Raw genomic sequence first — 19,482 nt, forward strand, 5'->3', positions numbered from 1 at the left:
AGGGTAATGGTGTCCTGCGGCAGTGGCCAGCATGGATCCAGTTTTTTGGCCAGCGACCTTCATGGCTGTTTGAGTGGCCAGGAGGACCTGCTCAAGTCCCTTCCAATGGGGCTTCAGGCTCTTCTTCTGCTGGAAGTTCTTGACTAAGATATAATCCCCAGGCCGAAAATCATGTCCGGGCCCCTCTGGTGTGGGTGGAAGGAACTCATGGACCAGTTGGTGACTAGAACCTAAATTGTCGATTTACTGGTAAAGGTAGTCTGTCAACAATGGATATTCAATGTCAGAAAATCTGCGAGGACGTGGGACGCCCCAGACATTTGTGGGGCTCCCAAACACGACCTAGTATGGTGACGATCCTGTCCTAGAATGTGCTGCTGCTCTTGTTGACAAAAGAGCTAATCCACTGCAACCCTGTTGTCTCCAGAATCTTTGCCAATTTCAGTTTGAGAGTACCTTGTACTTCTCAACCAAACCTGCTGACTGCAGGTGATTTGCAGCATGAAACTTCTGTTTTATGTCCATACCATCGCAAATTAGCTGAATGACCTTGGCATTAAAATGACTTCTGTTATCACTCCAGATCATACGGGGCAAGCTGAAACGAGGAAAGAACTCCTTCAGGAGAAGCATTGCAGTCGTAAAGGCTGTATTGTCTTTAGTGCGGTAAGCCTCAACCCATTTACTGAATGCACAGACAACCGCCAACACTTATTTCAAATTATTAACCCTATCTAATTCCATATAGTCCATCTGGAGGACCTCAAAGGGGATGTAAGTGGTGCAAAATTACTGGGTGGAGTAGGATTGCCTTTCCCTGGATTGTGCATTATGCACACCATGCAGTTGTCTTGAGGATGTTGTCATTTTGCCATACAGGGTCTAATAACTTGCAAATACCATTAGCACTGATATGGGCTGGCCCATGGGCCATTGTGACTACAGGAAGAACAGATGCATCTGGTAACATCCATCTCTGTTTTCTTGACTTGTCAATCCAACATCACCCACCATTTAATTGTGCTGTACTTTCCTGCCACACTGCTAATTCCTCCACTGTAGCCTCACTCTATTTCCTTCACATTCTCAAGCATATCCTCGAACATAGCACCTTCAGGCACCCACCTAGCCATACCTGCTACAAACATTCTCTTCATTTTAGTCTGTGCTGTTTAATTAGCTGTGTGATCAGCAAAAGCATTCCCTCTGCCTACACCATCGGTAATATTTCTATGGGCATTTCACTTCACTATGGCCAACTATATAGGGAGTGTCAAAACAGACAGAAGTCTCAGTAAAAGGTGACCATGTTGGATCTTGGTGCCATGGGAAGTAAGGAACCCTCTCTCAGCCCAGAGTCGACAAAATTATTCATGACCCGAAGGCTTACTGGCTGTCAGTATGAATATTGACAACCAGTCCCTCGCTCAATTCACAAGCTCGAATAAGGGTGGCTAACTCAGCTGTTTGGGCAGACTGATAAGACACTCGTGTTGTCTCTATAACTGTACAAAATGTGGTGATGGCATAAGCAGCAGTTGTAGTGTCATCTGGCAATTTTTAACAAGAGCCATCAACATATAGTTCCCCTTGTGGGTCAGATAAGGGAACATCAGTCAAGTCTACCTGCCCTTTCGTCTCTTCTTTCATCCAGAAGATATAATCATGTTTCTCATTTTTGTCATTTTCAGAAGGGAGGGGTAGTAATGTGGCTGGGTTAAGAGTGGCATACTGTTTGATTGTGATGTGTTTTGCAAATAGTCTCAACTCATAACAGGTCAGACGTGTACTGGTGAGGTGCTGTGTCTTGGTCTTATTCAAAATTATATCCACAGAGTGGGGTACCATGACTGTGAGGTCAGTATCAAGCATGAGTCCAGTCGATTGTCTTATCGAGACCGCTGTTAGACAGCTTGGGAGGCTTCTTGTGATAGTGTCAAGAACAACAGCGAAATACGCAAACAGCCATTGCTTATGTCCAGATTTTTGTGTTAAAACAGAGAGCACACAACCAGCCGTCTCAGGGACATATAATACAAATGGCTTGCTATAGTTAGGCGTGCCAAGCACTGGAGCCGAACAAAGCGCACCTTTTAATTGCTCAAAAGACTGCTGACATTCAGGCATCCAAAGCAGGAACTCTTGCACATCTTTAGTAGTCAAAGCAAGCAGGGGTTTGGTCAGTAGGGAATTATTTGGAATCCACTTGCAACAGTTGGAAGTAATGCCAATAGAAGCGCGCACATCTTTTTGAGTTTGAGGAATGGGCATTTTAATAATAACACTAATACGCTCTGCAGTTAGCTTTCTACTCTTCTTTGACAGTAGGTGACCTAATTAGGTGACTTCCTGTCGACAATACTGACATTTGGAAAGGGACTCTTTATGTCCGTGGGGTGCCAGATGCAATAACGATTTAACTGTACTGTCCCTACAACCTAGTTCTGTGTCAGAAGCGATGAGGAGGTGGTCAACTTACTGAAGCAATACATTACCTTTAGGCAGCATACGGAAGTCTAATTGGGCCTTCAAAGCTTGAATATAGTTACTTGGACTTTCAGTTTAGCCCTGAGGAGCTGAACAGATCTAAAGCTTCTGCCACCTAGGGTGAACCCAAACAGACATCTGCTATCAGAATGAAAAGGAATACTGAAGAACACATTTTTCAAATCAATGACAGAAAATAATTTAGCAGAGGAGGGAATCATTGTCAGAAGAGCGGTGATGTCAGGAACGACTGGAAACTGGGGAATCACTATTTTATTAACTTCACACAAATAGATCACAAAATAATAAACATCTTCATGATCATCAGAGGAACCTGAGGGTGCCCTTTTAAGAATCAGAAGAAAAAGGCTATTGCAAATATTAGCAGTCGTCTCCTCGACCATACCTTTCTCAATCAAATCCTGCACAATTTTCAACAAGGCTCACTCTTATGCCTGCGGTATTTATTTTATATTGAGGGATGCAAGGTAAAATAGCATTGCTTTGAACTTGAATCAAAACTGGTGGTATCTGTAACAGTCCCACATCTGTGTCACCTGTCGCCCAGAGAGTGGGCGGCACATCTTTAAACTCTACAGGAAGAGGTGCATCCTTGTGCAGACACTGCTTAGCAAACACCACATCCGGACCTATTGTCATATAGACACCATCTGGAGAACAATAAATTGTGGCATGTAACTTTTTCAATAAATCCAAACCCATCAAATTCTCACCACAAATAGATGTCAGCAAGAATGGTGAATCCAGAGTGAAAGGCGCTATGGTCAATCCAAGAGTTTTTTAAATGGGGCTTACAATGTCCCTGGCTGTCTTACCTGTAAGACATTCCTGTCACCTCATCTATGTCAGGTCAATTAAAACTTTATTCGGCCATGTTCTGGCCATAAAAGTACATTTTACATAAAAACATGTGCGTTATAATATACTGGATTTAAATTAATTCAGAATAAAAGACATGTTATTACGACCCGGGTCATAATTGTTAACCCACCATATTATTTCTTTTAAGGATTGCCACTGATACAAAACGTGCAACTGCGTAACAAACAAATGGGGAGGAAAGCATTAGTAGGTAGATCAATGCTGGCTTAACTTGTGCAAATTGTCAATCTCTTAAAAGTGGTAGGATGTATTTAACTCGCAGCTGAGTATAAAAACGACAAAAGAACATAAAATGCAATAAGTTATGTTCTGAAAAGTTATCACATGCACATGGTTACAAGGAATCTAACTTTGTAAAACCTTTGGGTACAGTTAGGAGCCAGTGGATACAATTAAATCTAAATCTAGATAAAAGAAAGTGAAGATGCAGATTATTAACAAAAGACCAAATTAAAACAACAGGATTTAAACTCATAAAATATCTACATGTAGGTTTCATAAGTTGATTTGCTTCTCTATCCAACTGTCTCTTTGTTAAAAATTGAGTATTTAAAGTTTTACCAGTTTCAGGGTGCAGCTTTCTTGGTTGAGTAAATAGCTCTGGTTGCCCAAGAGCTGAAAGCTGCTGTGAGATGTAATTTAACCAAGGAATTTCTGCAGCTCTGTCCAAACTCATGCTCTCCTCTAAAATAATCTGGTTTAATTTGACTTTTGCTGAACTAAATTTTTTGTCACCCTATCAAGGTTGCTACAGCAATGTTATCTGTCAAGTAGCCCTACTTTAGTTCATCATGTATAACAAAAGCTGGAATGTTGGAGGGAGCAGCTAGGAGTTTTCGTAAATGTTTATTTTCTACTCCTTGAAGTACATTACAATCCTGTAACCCCAAACCACACTACCATACACTGTCATAGCGACACATTTCTCATTGTATATTTTCAGCAGTGGTTGTATGGGTTTGCTCCCTAGTCTTCTAGCGAAATTCAGTGAGGCTCCAGCTTTTCCTACCAAGGTGTTTTTCTTTAGAGCATGCTGTGCTACCCAAGTGCCCCTATCACCAAAAACCCGAATATACATAAGTGGGCAGATTGGTTAGCACTCCTCCATTACATGGAAGGGATTTATTCCCCCTTTTTGGGTAACCAATTGACATTATGTGAAATTTGGTAAAATTGAACGCAAGATCAAGAGCTACCATAAAATCAATAGAAGTATTAACTAAAGATTTCAATGCATATGTGGTCCTGGCAATTAAAACTGTGTCATCAGCATATAAAAGTGCTGGGATTGATTTGGAATCTACTCTAGGAATGTCTAGACAAGAGTTAAACAGCACTGCCCACAAACTATTTATGTACAATGTAAATAAAACCGGGGCGAGAATGCACCCCTGCCTTACTCCTCTTTTTACCTTCCAGGTATTAGATAAGGAGCCATCCTCATTATACCTTACAGAGCCAGTTAGATTAAGATGGGACCAGTGCAAGAAACGTACTTAATTCATGTCCATCTCTATTTCTGTTAACAAGTACCATAGCTTGGACCTTTTTCCCCTATTGAAAGCTGATGTTAAGTCCATAAAAGCCAATGGCATACGTCAATTTTTGGCTAGGGTATATTTACTGGTAATCATGAGTAGATTCATATATTGTTCCACTGTATCCCTGCCTTTGTGAAAACCAAATTGTAATTCTGACAACACTTCATTTTCTTCTAACCAGGTTGCTAGGCGATCTGAGAATAATGTATCCATTATTTTTGCTGCAGAGTCCAACAAAGAAATTGGACGATAACATCCCGGGTCTTCTCTAGCACCTTTTTTAAAAATTGGCAAAATCACCGCCATTGACCATGAGTGTGGTTGACCTACCCTTACATCTGTGTCATAATCATCATGATAATACTGTCCGCCTGAGGGTCATTAAAGTAATTTTTATCAGAACGACCCTATGAGGCAGCAGCATTCTGAATCCTGTCCGCTCCTCCAGCTCCACGACCACATCAACAAGAACCTCACCCTCTTGGGGCCCCCACCTTCTACAACAACACAGTACACTCGCTACGCCAGTGTCCGTCCTCCTTATAATACGCTCACTGATTCGGCCCTACAGGCGTAATATTCCAGCTAATACGTGGAAGCTGTCGGTTCAAACCACGACGTACTCTACCATACCCTCTAGAAGCCTGCTGCAACAGCACCTTCATCTTAAAATCCTTGTGATTCTTCTCTGTCCTCTCCTTATCCTCATTTTCTCTTTGCTCATAATACTGTGCCATATTGAAAATAACAGAAAGAGAAGAGCTGGACTAGGTGCTCTCGGAAGCCTGTAATCGAGTAGCAATCTCGGGAAGCAAATTTTAAACAAATCTATTAACAAACAATTGGACACCTCCCTCAATAGACAAATCCTGCCCATTATAATCCAGAAACAAATTTTTAAACAGAGCGCAGAAATCAGACACATTCTCATCTTTCTTCTGACGACAAGCTGATAACTTGTCCCAATCAACCTTTCTCGGTGGAATAAGATAATGCATATACATTATAATGTGACGTGGCAAAGCAAGTATCTGTGCCCTAGTCTTATCACCTGGCTTCCTGTCCTGATCCCATGCTTTTATTTGATACCATGAACCACCCAATTCCGCAACATGATCCTGTGTGTGCACTTGTCTCCAAATATCAACCGGAACCAGCAAACCAAAAAACATTTCAATATCCGCAAGCATCATTACTGTTGAAGGGGCTGCCTCAGTCAATTCTTTATAATATGCAGCAGGATTTTTCCTAGGTTCAGGTAACTGAGATGTTAAGGGGAAAAACCTCACTCCTTTTCCATGGATTTTAAACCCACTGTTCCTAGAAATGGGCTGCTTCACCTTGTCTGATAACAGCATTGTGCTGGTCCCTTAACTCTGGTATCTCAGGATGATATTTAGGGTGAACCTCCCACAACGGAAACTGAGATGCGGGGGTGGGGCTCTTCTCAATCAGCCTACCCCGATAAGCAATCAATGTTGCGACACTACTAAAAACTTGGCCAGGCTCCATATTACTAGCATATACACGATGATCCTTAATATCATATAAAATCCGCAGTGCTGCATTGTTGAAACACTGCTCCCACAGACCAATCAGGGTAGCAGACATATGCTTAAGGGCATGCTGCTAGACAAAAGGCTCATAATCCTTCATCACATTCCATACATCCTCCACACTGTAAATGGGTTTTCAAGCCCACTGGGCAGCCTGATTAGCTACTACCATTTTCTCTCCATCTATCACATTAGATCGTGCTAACATTCGCCCATGCGTTCCTTAAATTTCGTCCAGTCTCTATTCTCAGGGCCGCGTAATCGTGTCCCACTACTCAGTAAAGTCGGGGGATGAAAGAACAAAGTGGGAGTAGCAACAGAAGTAACAGGCACCAACGTCACTGCCGGCTGCGCCGTAGGTGTAAGAGCTGGTGAAAGTGACGCTGAAACAATAGGTGAGGCAAGGGCACTGACAGGCATTGTTGCCGCAGACGGTGAAGACAAAGAAAAGACAGGAGGTGCTGTAGCCAAAGCAGTCTGATCAAACGTAGCAGAAGCGGAAACAGCAGAGACAGAAAGAGTTGGTGGCTGAGAATGAATGTATGAATTGGCCATTTATAGATCGCACGGCTACCTCCAGCGGAGGTGTCCCAGCGCTAACAATGGATCCAGTAGACAGGAAGAGCAGAAGAGAGAAAGTCTTCAGGGATCTCCGGAATAGCTGTTCTGTTTCTGCCTTGCGAAGGTGTTCAGGCATGGAGTTCCACAGGGATTGAGTTCTCTCTGAGAAGGCTCGACTCCCGGTCCTGGCCTTGGCAAAATGGGGAATCTTAAGAAGTTCAGAAGTCAGACAGTAGAGTATACAAACCAAGTATATGTTTATTCAGAAACACTGGAGTGGAGCCCCATCTGCCCAATCGCGTAGGGGTGCTGCAGAGAGGACTGACTTCAGAAAACATAGCGATACATTATGTACATTTCAGATCCATGGAATTTTCCAGGCAGGTGCAGCTAACACAAAGAAGTACAATAGGATCTGTTTCGATTCTGAGGACGGGCACACAGTATCTTCTACCCAAGGTCACCCCGTACCTGCCTGCCGCTAGACTGGTTGGAGAAGACCTCTATCTAGTGGGAATGGTATGCGCTAATAAGAACAGTGTATTCATTAGCAGAGCAAGGCCTAACCATGGGGAAATTAAACTTTCCACAGCCTGCTTCGCGAGGAGACAATAAACAGGCAATGCCATGGTTCAAAACTACGGCTAAACATAAAATGGTGCAGCGAATGCTAACTTACATAAAACAATTGCACGAACAGAATAGCAAAAACGTTCATTTCATCAAGCTGTTTGCGTAAAGAGGTGAATGGAGTAAGTGGGGTTACATTGAATGCATCTGCGCAAAAAGAGATATGGTGTTCGTGTTGCCTCTTCTTTGGAATTTCTTCTTTTATAAGTTCTTTGGTAAAGTCCTAGTGGTGTAACACCACACCATCATCGAAAGACCATCACATGACTTATGGTGACATCATATCACTTAAAATGATTGAAACATCAAGCTAATTTCCCATGTTTGTCATGAAAAACAAAACTTTGCAAGTCCACATAGGCCTAACATTGCTAAAAAAATACAAAGTTGCAGTTTACGGTCATAGCTAAAATTGTATTCCGTCAGGAACATTTTGCTGTGAACATTTGAAAAAGAAATGCATTATGTCAAGGGGCAGTAGTGTACAGTACAAAGAAGTTACATTACATCTTAGCAAAGAAAGATCATTTGCTTTCAATCAGGGGAAAGATCAATTCCAGTGAAAATGCATCTCTACCTTAATTGTAATAAATTGTAATCAATTCATATATATTGTATACATTTTCAAAAATATTATTACAAGAAATGTCTAATGTAAACCCCATAACCATGGCGCGAATTCCGCCGCGGTGCAGGAGTTCTAATGAGTGGACAGGGCTGCGTCGGCCAACGGACGTGCGCAGCACTAGCGAGGTAGTTCTTGCAAGGGCCGTTGATCGACGAGAGCACGGAAGGGGTTAAAAATATTCAACTACCACAAATTCTTGGCGGTAATCTTATAAATGCATGTTTTTCAGAGTTCAAAGTTCTAATATCGTTTGAATATTTTCATATTCTATAATATCTCTAAAATCATTCTGTAAAATATCAAGCTTATATTTCTTTGTTTACATAATTTTGCACCCATTTTTCTAAATGATGCATATTAACAATAGGCACCATATTACTAAGCCACTTCATTTTAGTACAAACTTCCATTTAGAAGCAGATGTTTCATTAATGCAAATTCATTTATATGTATTATTGTTTTTTCTACATGTTTTCTTCATCTATTTTTTTAAAGCACACTTTTACTATACTATTACTACACTTGTCTCTATTTCATGTATCTCTATCTATCCTGTGCACTGTAAAACCTCAACCTATTCGTGTGCTCTACCTATAAATGTGTCATGAATTATGATTTTCAAAGTCTCACTAAATCACTTTCAACCACAATTAGTAGGCCTGCAGTGGCCAGTAGTTAGGCCAACCCACAAACTGCTGGTGGTCCTTATTGGATGTAAATATCCAGGCATTCAAAAATTATTATACTAATTTTCAGAAATTAGAGAGGGCATGCCTTTAATGGCTTTGGAATGTAGAACACATTTGAATGAAAATGCATCCCACATGTCCTAGAAACTGCTTTGGCACTGATGCCTGCTCCTTCTCCAGTCTTAGTTTGCTACATATAGAGAAGATGTGCGGCATGTTGCTATGAAACATCCAATGTAATGAGCAGGTGCTCCCAAGTTAAATCAGGCTTGCACTTGAGGGCTGGCCAGCCAGCCAGTAACTTTAGTCAGACATATGGTCCTGGGTGTATGTAATCTAGCACTCTGGAAAACTTGTCATGACAAGATGAACTGTGATCAACCAATGTAAAGGAATTTCTACAACTAGTGTATGTAATAGTCAGCATGTATTGTTTTAACGCAGTAATCACTGGTTTTTGTGGCTCTAACTATGCGTCACTATGGTGAATACCAAGTCTAAATCTGGTTATTTTCTGCTATGATGTATAAACAGTGGGACACAAAACTTTTTTCCCACTGTTACCATGTCGTAAAGGAATTCCAGGCTGACCTGACAGGCCTCTTTGAGAGCCTGTAAGTGCAAATCTAGCTCTCTGCTCCAGTGGAGACTAGACATCACGGTTTTGGGAGGCTAGGAAGGAGGATGGACGACACAGCAGTCGCGGCTGGCAATTCTCGAAGGTGGAGGGGTGGGGGATATCGCGCGGGGGTTACCCCGATAGGGGAAAAAATAAAAATATAAATAAAACTTACCTGACCGGTCGCGCTCTGCCTCTGCTCCTTGGCATGGTCCCGCGTTTTCCTGCTCCTGAACAGGAACAGGCATGGTCCCTCCCCTCCTGTAAGCCAATTACAGCGCTGCAATGGCAGTGTTGTGATTGGTGTGGAGTCCCGGACAGAGCACAGCCGGGCACCTGTAGGCAAGCCATTTTCTCTATGTAGGCTTCATGCAGCCTACCTAGAGAAAATGTAGAGTGCGCATGACTGGAGCCGACCAAACAGTTAGGGTACTCAGAGTTGTGCAAGCCACTCCAAACTGACCCGACCCATGCTGGAATATCCTCCCGCCTGCCACAATCAGGCTTACCCCTGCCTTCTGCTTTCTCGCAGCGCGAGAAGCAGAAAATAAAATGGTATTTAAAAAATGGTGCAGCGAATGCTAACTTACATAAAACAATTGCACGAACAGAATAGCAAAAACGTTCATTTCATCAAGCTGTTTGCGTAAAGAGGCGAATGGAGTAAGTGGGGTTACATTGAATGCATCTGCGCAAAAAGAGATATGGTGTTCGTGTTGCCTCTTCTTTGGAATTTCTTCTTTTATAAGTTCTTTGGTAAAGTCCTAGTGGTGTAACACCACACCATCATCGAAAGACCATCACATGACTTATGGTGACATCATATCACCTAAAATGATTGAAACATCAAGCTAATTTCCCATGTTTGTCATGAAAAACAAAACTTTGCAAGTCCACATAGGCCTAACATTGCTAAAAAAATACAAAGTTGCAGTTTACGGTCATAGCTAAAATTGTATTCCGTCAGGAACATTTTGCTGTGAACATTTGAAAAAGAAATGCATTATGTCAAGGGGCAGTAGTGTACAGTACAAAGAAGTTACATTACATCTTAGCAAAGAAAGATCATTTGCTTTCAATCAGGGGAAAGATCAATTCCAGTGAAAATGCATCTCTACCTTAATTGTAATAAATTGTAATCAATTCATATATAATGTATACATTTTCAAAAATATTATTACAAGAAATGTCTAATGTAAACCCCGTAACCATGGCGCGAATTCCGCCGCGGTGCAGGAGTTCTAATGAGTGGACAGGGCTGCGTCGGCCAACGGACGTGCGCAGCACTAGCGAGGTAGTTCTTGCAAGGGCCGTTGATCGACGAGAGCACGGAAGGGGTTAAAAATATTCAACTACCACAAATTCTTGGCGGTAATCTTATAAATGCATGTTTTTCAGAGTTCAAAGTTCTAATATCGTTTGAATATTTTCATATTCTATAATATCTCTAAAATCATTCTGTAAAATATCAAGCTTATATTTCTTTGTTTACATAATTTTGCACCCATTTTTCTAAATGATGCATATTAACAATAGGCACCATATTACTAAGCCACTTCATTTTAGTACAAACTTCCATTTAGAAGCAGATGTTTCATTAATGCAAATTCATTTATATGTATTATTGTTTTTTCTACATGTTTTCTTCATCTATTTTTTTAAAGCACACTTTTACTATACTATTACTACACTTGTCTCTATTTCATGTATCTCTATCTATCCTGTGCACTGTAAAACCTCAACCTATTCGTGTGCTCTACCTATAAATGTGTCATGAATTATGATTTTCAAAGTCTCACTAAATCACTTTCAACCACAATTAGTAGGCCTGCAGTGGCCAGTAGTTAGGCCAACCCACAAACTGCTGGTGGTCCTTATTGGATGTAAATATCCAGGCATTCAAAAATTATTATACTAATTTTCAGAAATTAGAGAGGGCATGCCTTTAATGGCTTTGGAATGTAGAACACATTTTAATGAAAATGCATCCCACATGTCCTAGAAACTGCTTTGGCACTGATGCCTGCTCCTTCTCCAGTCTTAGTTTGCTACATATAGAGAAGATGTGCGGCATGTTGCTATGAAACATCCAATGTAATGAGCAGGTGCTCCCAAGTTAAATCAGGCTTGCACTTGAGGGCTGGCCAGCCAGCCAGTAACTTTAGTCAGACATATGGTCCTGGGTGTATGTAATCTAGCACTCTGGAAAACTTGTCATGACAAGATGAACTGTGATCAACCAATGTAAAGGAATTTCTACAACTAGTGTATGTAATAGTCAGCATGTATTGTTTTAACGCAGTAATCACTGGTTTTTGTGGCTCTAACTATGCGTCACTATAGTGAATACCAAGTCTAAATCTGGTTATTTTCTGCTATGATGTATAAACAGTGGGACACAAAACTTTTTTCCCACTGTTACCATGTCGTAAAGGAATTCCAGGCTGACCTGACAGGCCTCTTTGAGAGCCTGTAAGTGCAAATCTAGCTCTCTGCTCCAGTGGAGACTAGACATCACGGTTTTGGGAGGCTAGGAAGGAGGATGGACGACACAGCAGTCGCGGCTGGCAATTCTCGAAGGTGGAGGGGTGGGGGATATCGCGCGGGGGTTACCCCGATAGGGGAAAAAATAAAAATATAAATAAAACGTATCTGACCGGTCGCGCTCCGCCTCTGCTCCTTGGCATGGTCCCGCGTTTTCCTGCTCCTGAACAGGAACAGGCATGGTCCCTCCCCTCCTGTAAGCCAATTACAGCGCTGCAATGGCAGTGTTGTGATTGGTGTGGAGTCCCGGACAGAGCACAGCCGGGCACCTGTAGGCAAGCCATTTTCTCTATGTAGGCTTCATGCAGCCTACCTAGAGAAAATGTAGAGTGCGCATGACTGGAGCCGACCAAACAGTTAGGGTACTCAGAGTTGTGCAAGCCACTCCAAACTGACCCGACCCATGCTGGAATATCCTCCCGCCTGCCCCAATCAGGCTTACCCCTGCCTTCTGCTTTCTCACAGCGCGAGAAGCAGAAAATAAAATGGTATTTAAAATACCATTTTATTTTCTGCTTCTCGCACGGCAAGAAAGCAGTGGGGCGGCACTTCTCTGACACAGAGTGTGGTAGGGATGGGTGGCAGGAGGCAAGATATTTTTTCCACATTTGAGGCAAGGAATAGCAACCATTTTATAGATGCTCCCCTACTACTCTGCCTGCGCGTATAAGTTGAAAGCAGCAGCAGATGACTTTGTGGGCCATACATAACATAAAATTATAGATGGGCAAAAAGAGAATAACAGGAATGCTTTTCATCCTGAGGTTTTGAGTGACATTATAGACAACCTGAGCTTCTCTCTTGTTACCTGTTTGATGTCACTCAGAACTTCTCACTGACAAACCTCCCTGTTTTCAGCTTTGCTACATCATAAAGGTCTGTCCTGCCAGAACAGCTCTCTCTCTAGCTTAGCTGAGGGGGGAAGGTGAGAGGTACAGAATTGGCATGTGGTCAGGCTTGTTTTACCATTTCAAAGAGGAAGGAGAGGCCATGTCATGCACAGCTCCCTCCATTGCGCCTCGGTCTGTACATAGCTGTTGAAAAAGGGCTAGATGATTTTAGGGGGGTCACACATACCATAAAATTATAGATGTTTAACAGTGAGTAATTGGGATGTTTTTCACCGATGTGCTGTGAGTGGCATTGTTATATTCCATATAGCTACCCTATGTAGGAGCAGGTAGCATTGCAACCTTTCACCTATATTCTTCCCTATATTAAATACATAACGGTTCTTAGGGACTGACCTTTTACCTAGATACAACACTGCATTCAGACGCAGCTTTTTCCCTAGTTCGAATCTCATACATTATGCATGAGGTTTCTTGGAAGCACAGCAGGACTGCCATCTCCTGTATAATATCTCTGTATAAAGTTCATCCCTGACATCATCCTTTAGACCGACACAGTAACACAGCAAGGTAGGACCCATGGGGAGACCTTTGGGTATAAATACATCGCATCTTGCTTAGAAGGACAGAGGAGACCGAGACTTCCCGGCTGACACACTGACCAGAGATGCTATGGTTCCTGCATGCAGATGCTCCAGCTCGCAGTGGTCTAACATCCCTCGCGGGGTGTCCAACTCGAGATCAGGATGGGGTCCCATATTCTCTCATTCTCAGGTAATGGGGTTGACAAGATCCTAAAGGGATTCTTGGCATAACACCTACATAGATGCTAGGTACATTTAGGTACATTTAAGTAAATCTAGTTAGGGAGGCATCGTAGGAGAATGCACTTTTTATCATGAATTGTATGTACTTGTTTATAATCATGATTACTGCAAAATGGTAGAACTGTACCATCCTTTTACTTTCCTAGTACTTCTAATCATATATCTCTGCTACTGTTTAATGGTTGTTGCATTTCATCTATTCTACACTAGAATAACAACTGTACAATAAATTCTTATTGACAAATGCCCAGTATGTTTATTCTGTGTGTCTCTCTGAAACAAACTAAGTGAGCATGAGTGACTGAGTGAAAGGTAGTATATTGTTCCCACCATTCTGAGAGATCAGGGCTGTCATGTTCTGAGGTTGCCAAGAACTAGTCTCTCCCTGATAATAGGAGATTCTAGTGGCACTGTGAGCTAGCTGATACAAAAAGGCTAACATTCCACAGTTTATGTTATCCAAATGCACAGATCATGTATAGGTTATATAGGAACGACACAACAGTATCAAATTGAAAACAAGAGTGACACTCGAAGTATCAATGATGTTACTGGAGAGACTTGAGGTGCCCCAAGGATCTTTTGATCTTGCATACCAAGGGATTCTGGGTGACACCAAAGAGACAAGAGGGTAGCTTTTCAGAAATGTGTGGGTTTGGTAGGTTTCCCTAAATGGCCGTCTAGCACGGGGCCAAAAACCCAGGTAAATCCCCTTGCAAAAGCTGGTGGTTTTGACATAGGCACCTATGTCAAAACCACCAGATTTTGCAAGAGGGGTTACCTGGGTTTTTGGCCCTGTGCTAGACGGCCATCTAGGGAAACCTACCAAACCCACACATTTCTGAAAAGTAGACACCCGGGGGCTTCCAAGGAGGTATGGCTTACGTGGATCCTCCAACGTTCCTTTACCCAGAATCCCTTGCAACCCTCAATTTTAGCTGAAAAAAATCAGATTTTTCACACATTTTTGTGTGGGAAAGCGTGGCATCACTGGGCTCACACAAATTTCCTCCCACCCAGCGTCCCCCCAGGTCTCCCGATAAAAATGGTAACTCACTTGCATGGGTAGGCATAGTGGCTTCAACAAGTAAAGGCCCAAATCGTACAGTGGAGACTTAAAAATTACCCTTAGCAAAACTACCTTATTTTTTGGTGGGGGCACCTGAGTTTTTGGCCCGGGGCTCGGCGGCCATCTTTGGAAACTACCAAACCCAAACAGTTCTGAAAACTAGACACCCGGGGGAGTCCAGGGAGGTATGGCATGCGTGGGTCCACCAACGTTTTCCTACCCAGAATTCCCTGCAAACCTTACAATTAGGTAAAAAAACCACTTTTCCATACATTTTTGCGTGGGATCTCCGTGCCGGCACAAATGTCCTACCACCCAGCGTTCCTCTTGTTCTCCGGAGTAAAATGATACCTCACCTGTGTGGGTAGGCCAAAGGCCTGTGACTAGGATGACCCCAAAACAGTAAAATTCTCTGTGCTTTATGTGTCAATCCCGAACGCTACAATTTCTTAAAAATACATTTTTAGCCTGTTCTGCTTTGGACACCCACAAAAGTGTGGTATCATTTTACTCGGGAGAACAAGGGGAACGCTGGGTGGTAGGACATTTGAGCCGGCAAGGAGATCCCACGCAAAAATGTATGGAAAAGTGTTTTTTTAACCTAACTTTAGGGTTTACAGGGAATTCTGGGTAGGAAAACGTTGGGGGACCCTCGCATGCCATACCTCCCTGGACTCCCCCGGGTGTCTCGTTTTCAGAACTGTTTGGGTTTGGAAGTTTCCAAAGATGGCCACCAAGCCCCAGGCCAAAAACTCAGGCCCCCCCCAAAACAAGGAAGTTTTGCCATAGGTAATATTTAAGTCTCCACCGTACAATGTGGGCCTTTTCCTGTTGCAGCCACTATGCCTACCCACACAAGTGAGGTACCATTTTTATCGGGAGACCTGGGGGAACTCTGGGTGGGAGGAAATTTGAGGATCCACACAGATTCCACAACTTTACCACACAAAAATATGAGAAAAAGCTTTTTTTTGCCAAATTTTAGCTTTGCAGTGGATTCTGGATAGGAGAATGATGAGGGACCCACGCAAGCCATACCTAGCAGGAGTCCCCCGGGTGTCTAGTTTCCATAAATGTATGGTTTAGGTAGGTTTCCCTACATGGCCGCCGAGCCCCGGGCCAAAAACTCATGGGAACCCCCTTTCAAAACCAGATTGCTTTGTGATAGCTAATTTTGATGTTGCCTCATTAGGTTTTGGGCCCTTGCCTGTTGCGGGTCCTTGAATCACCCACGCAAGTGAGGTACAAATTTTATCGGGAGACCTGGGGGAACGCTGGGTGGGTGGGAATTTGTGTGAGCCCAGTGATGCCACTCTTTTACACACAAAAATGTTTGAAAAAACAAATTTTTTAAGCTATATTTAGAGTTTGCTAGGGATTCTGAGAAAAGGAACGTTGGACGAGCCACGCAAGCCATACCCCCTTGAAAGCCCCCGGGTGTCTACTTTCCAAAAATGTGGGGTTTGTTAGGTTTCCCTATATGGCAACTGAGGAAGGAGTAAAAAACCCATGTGACCCCCCTAGCTAAACCAATTAGTTTTGACAAAAGTAGTTGTTTACTTGTGCAGCGTGGCAATTTGGGCGCAATATTGCAAGGAAAATATGACGGACTTGTGAGATTTGCAGGACATTGTGGATAAAATTAATTGTTAGATTTCACCAGAGAGACATCACCATGTAGTCCCATGGGTTTTCAACAATATCTACAATTGGCAGGTTATTCGTAGGCGGAATGTACACCTTGGCAGAGAGACTAAAAAAAACAAGATCCCTGCACAGCCATCTATTCCTCAAACACACACACATACTGGTTGGATTTGGCACGAGGGCGAGTGATGGTTCAGTATATATGATTTTATTAACAAGAGCTTTCACAAAAATGAAATGCACTGTCAATTACATGGACAAAAAAACTGAACCAATGACTCGCAGCTCGTGAGCTGTAAAGCCACTTCAAGGCACCAACCGCTTTACAGGCCATTCACACACCTTTCATACCTGACACACAGAAGACCATTCACACCACAAGGCACAAAAGCAACACATCACAACATTTACAAAAAAAGTGACAAGGTGCGTCCTGCTTCAAAAAAAAAAAACTACACAGACATCAAGTTCTCAAACACACACACATACTGGTTGGATTTGGCACGAGGGTGAGTGATGGTTCAGTATATACCATTGCATTAGCGGGTGATTTCACAAAAAATAAAATACACTGTTAATAATGGAAAGGACGAGAAACTGAACCATTGACTCACAGCTCGTGAGCTGTAAAGCCACGACAAGGCACCAACCTCTTTACAGGCCTTTCATACACCTTTCATACATGTGACACATTTAGGTTTAAAGCATTTTATTGCAAGGTTATCAACAAGGAAAGAATACAAACAGTGTGAAACTTGTTGTCGAAGAGTTGCAAATCAGAGTCTCTGCTCCATGAGTGCCATAAAAAATTGAGACAGTACAATCATTACATGTTATGGAGCCACATGCTAGGCGGAAGGGCAATGACGACTAACACCAAACCCCCCCCCCAACCGCCCCCCACCCTACACTCCCCCCGAACCACCCCAGCCTCCCCCCTCCCCCCACCCTCCGTGTCCTCCCCCCTCCCTCCTGTATGTGCTGAGCCAATGTCTCGCGCCCTCCACACCACCGCGCTGGCACCTCGCCTCACATCGCGGATACCCACACCTCAATTAAACCTGCGGAGTAGTCAAGGACGTCAGTCTCATGAGCCTGAGGTATCGAGGGCAAGTAATTTCCTTAAATTCAGACTGTAGTAGGGTGAGAAAAGGCTGCCACAATTCCTCCAACTTGTCTATCTCACCCGCAACCGTTAGGGACAGTTTCTCCATACCCAGAACGTGCCACAACCTGTGTAACCAGCCTATAATGTTGGGAGTAGTGGTGGTGCGCCAATAAATGAGTATGTTCTGTATCGCAGAACCCAGTGCAATCGCTATCTGCCTACCCCTTCTGGACCTCAGAGGATACATCAACTCGTTAGGCAACCCCAATAGGACATAGGCCGGGAAACGAGGCAGTTCAATGTCAAAGCACTGGTCAATCTCATTTAGGACCTCTTCCCAGTATGGACCTAGCAACGGGCAGTCCCACAGGATATGTGTCAGTGTGCCAGTCTGTCCGCACTCATGCCAACAGGTGTCCGGGATGACGTGGTTCATCTCATGCAGTCGTTGAGGAGCGTAGTACCAGTATGTGGTTATTTTAGTGAAGGTCTCGGTGAGCCCAGTGTGGTATGCCGAGTGACGCGCGCGGTAGGAGATGTCGTCCCATTCCTTATGACTTAGTTCCCTCCCTAGTTCCCGCTCCCACCGGTTCCGACCGGGATTATAGATGTGGAAGGGGGGGCCTGCAACAGTTTGTAAAGGTCCGAGACGAGCTTGGCATCCGATGAGCGTGTCGCCAGCCACATCTCGTAGGGCGTAAGTTTCCGGTCGGCTAGGTCTCGTACCGCCCGGTGCAGCGCCCAGTGTCGAACCTGTAGATATCGCAAACGTTCAGTCTCAGGCAGATTGTATTCTCGCCTGAGGTCCTGGAACGACACGACCCCCTCAGAACCGTACATGTGAACCAGAGCGCAGCACCTGGCTGCTTGCCAAAGCGAGAACGCGCCAGGTTCCATCCCGGGTTGAAAGTCAGGATTCCCAATCAAGGGTGTAAGCGGCGACGGGAAGGTGGTGAATTCCCGTGTAGCATTCACGGCGTCCCACACTCTAAGTGGAACTTGTGTGACCAAGGACGCATAGAGATTGGGAGGGCGATGAGATCTGCGCATGAAGGGTATCTCTTGTAAGGTTCTGCCCGCTACTGCCTGGTCCTGAAACAGCCAGTGCCTGTCAGATTCCCATTTGCTCCACTCCACAAAATACCTCAGTTGCGCCGCTTGGAAGTACTTGTGGAGATCCGGTAGGCCGAGGCCTCCGGATTCCGGGGCTAGCGTAGACAAGGTCCTTTTAAGCCTAGGCTTACGTCCCTGCCAGACAAAGCGGGCGATGTCAGCCTGTGCCTGTCTGATCCAGCCCTTCGGGGGCAGGAGCGGTAGGGCCCGAAACAAATACAGGATCTGCGGCAAAAGAGTCATCTTCACCGCAGCGATCCGCCCCAGCATTGACAGTGTGCCCTTGTTCCAGCGGGACAGTTCCTCCTTCATCTTTTTACCCAGTGCCGCGTAATTCGCCATCGCCATGGCGGCCAAGGAGGGTGCCAATAAGACGCCCAAGTACGGGATCAGATCATTAGACCAACTCATGGGAAAGCGACTCTGTAGCTCAAGTCTTGTTGCAGTGGTCAGCGAGAGGTCCAGGGCGGACGACTTCCTCATGTTCATCTTGAAGCCCGCCACCGTGGCGAAGGCCTCCAATTCGGCTATGCAGGCCGGGAGAGCGTCCCCCGGGTTATCAAGCATGAGGATCACGTCGTCCGCGTATAGGCTAATGGTGTGAACGTAGCCTCCCATCCGGACCCCAGTCACCTGCGGGTTCCGGCGAATCCTCTGGGCAAACGGCTCCATGTAGAGGGCGAAAAGAAGTGGGGACAGTGGGCACCCC

The sequence above is a fragment of the Lissotriton helveticus genome, chromosome 2_1 (genome assembly GCF_964261635.1).
Source record: "Lissotriton helveticus chromosome 2_1, aLisHel1.1, whole genome shotgun sequence".
Classification (NCBI taxonomy): Eukaryota; Metazoa; Chordata; class Amphibia; order Caudata; family Salamandridae; genus Lissotriton; species Lissotriton helveticus.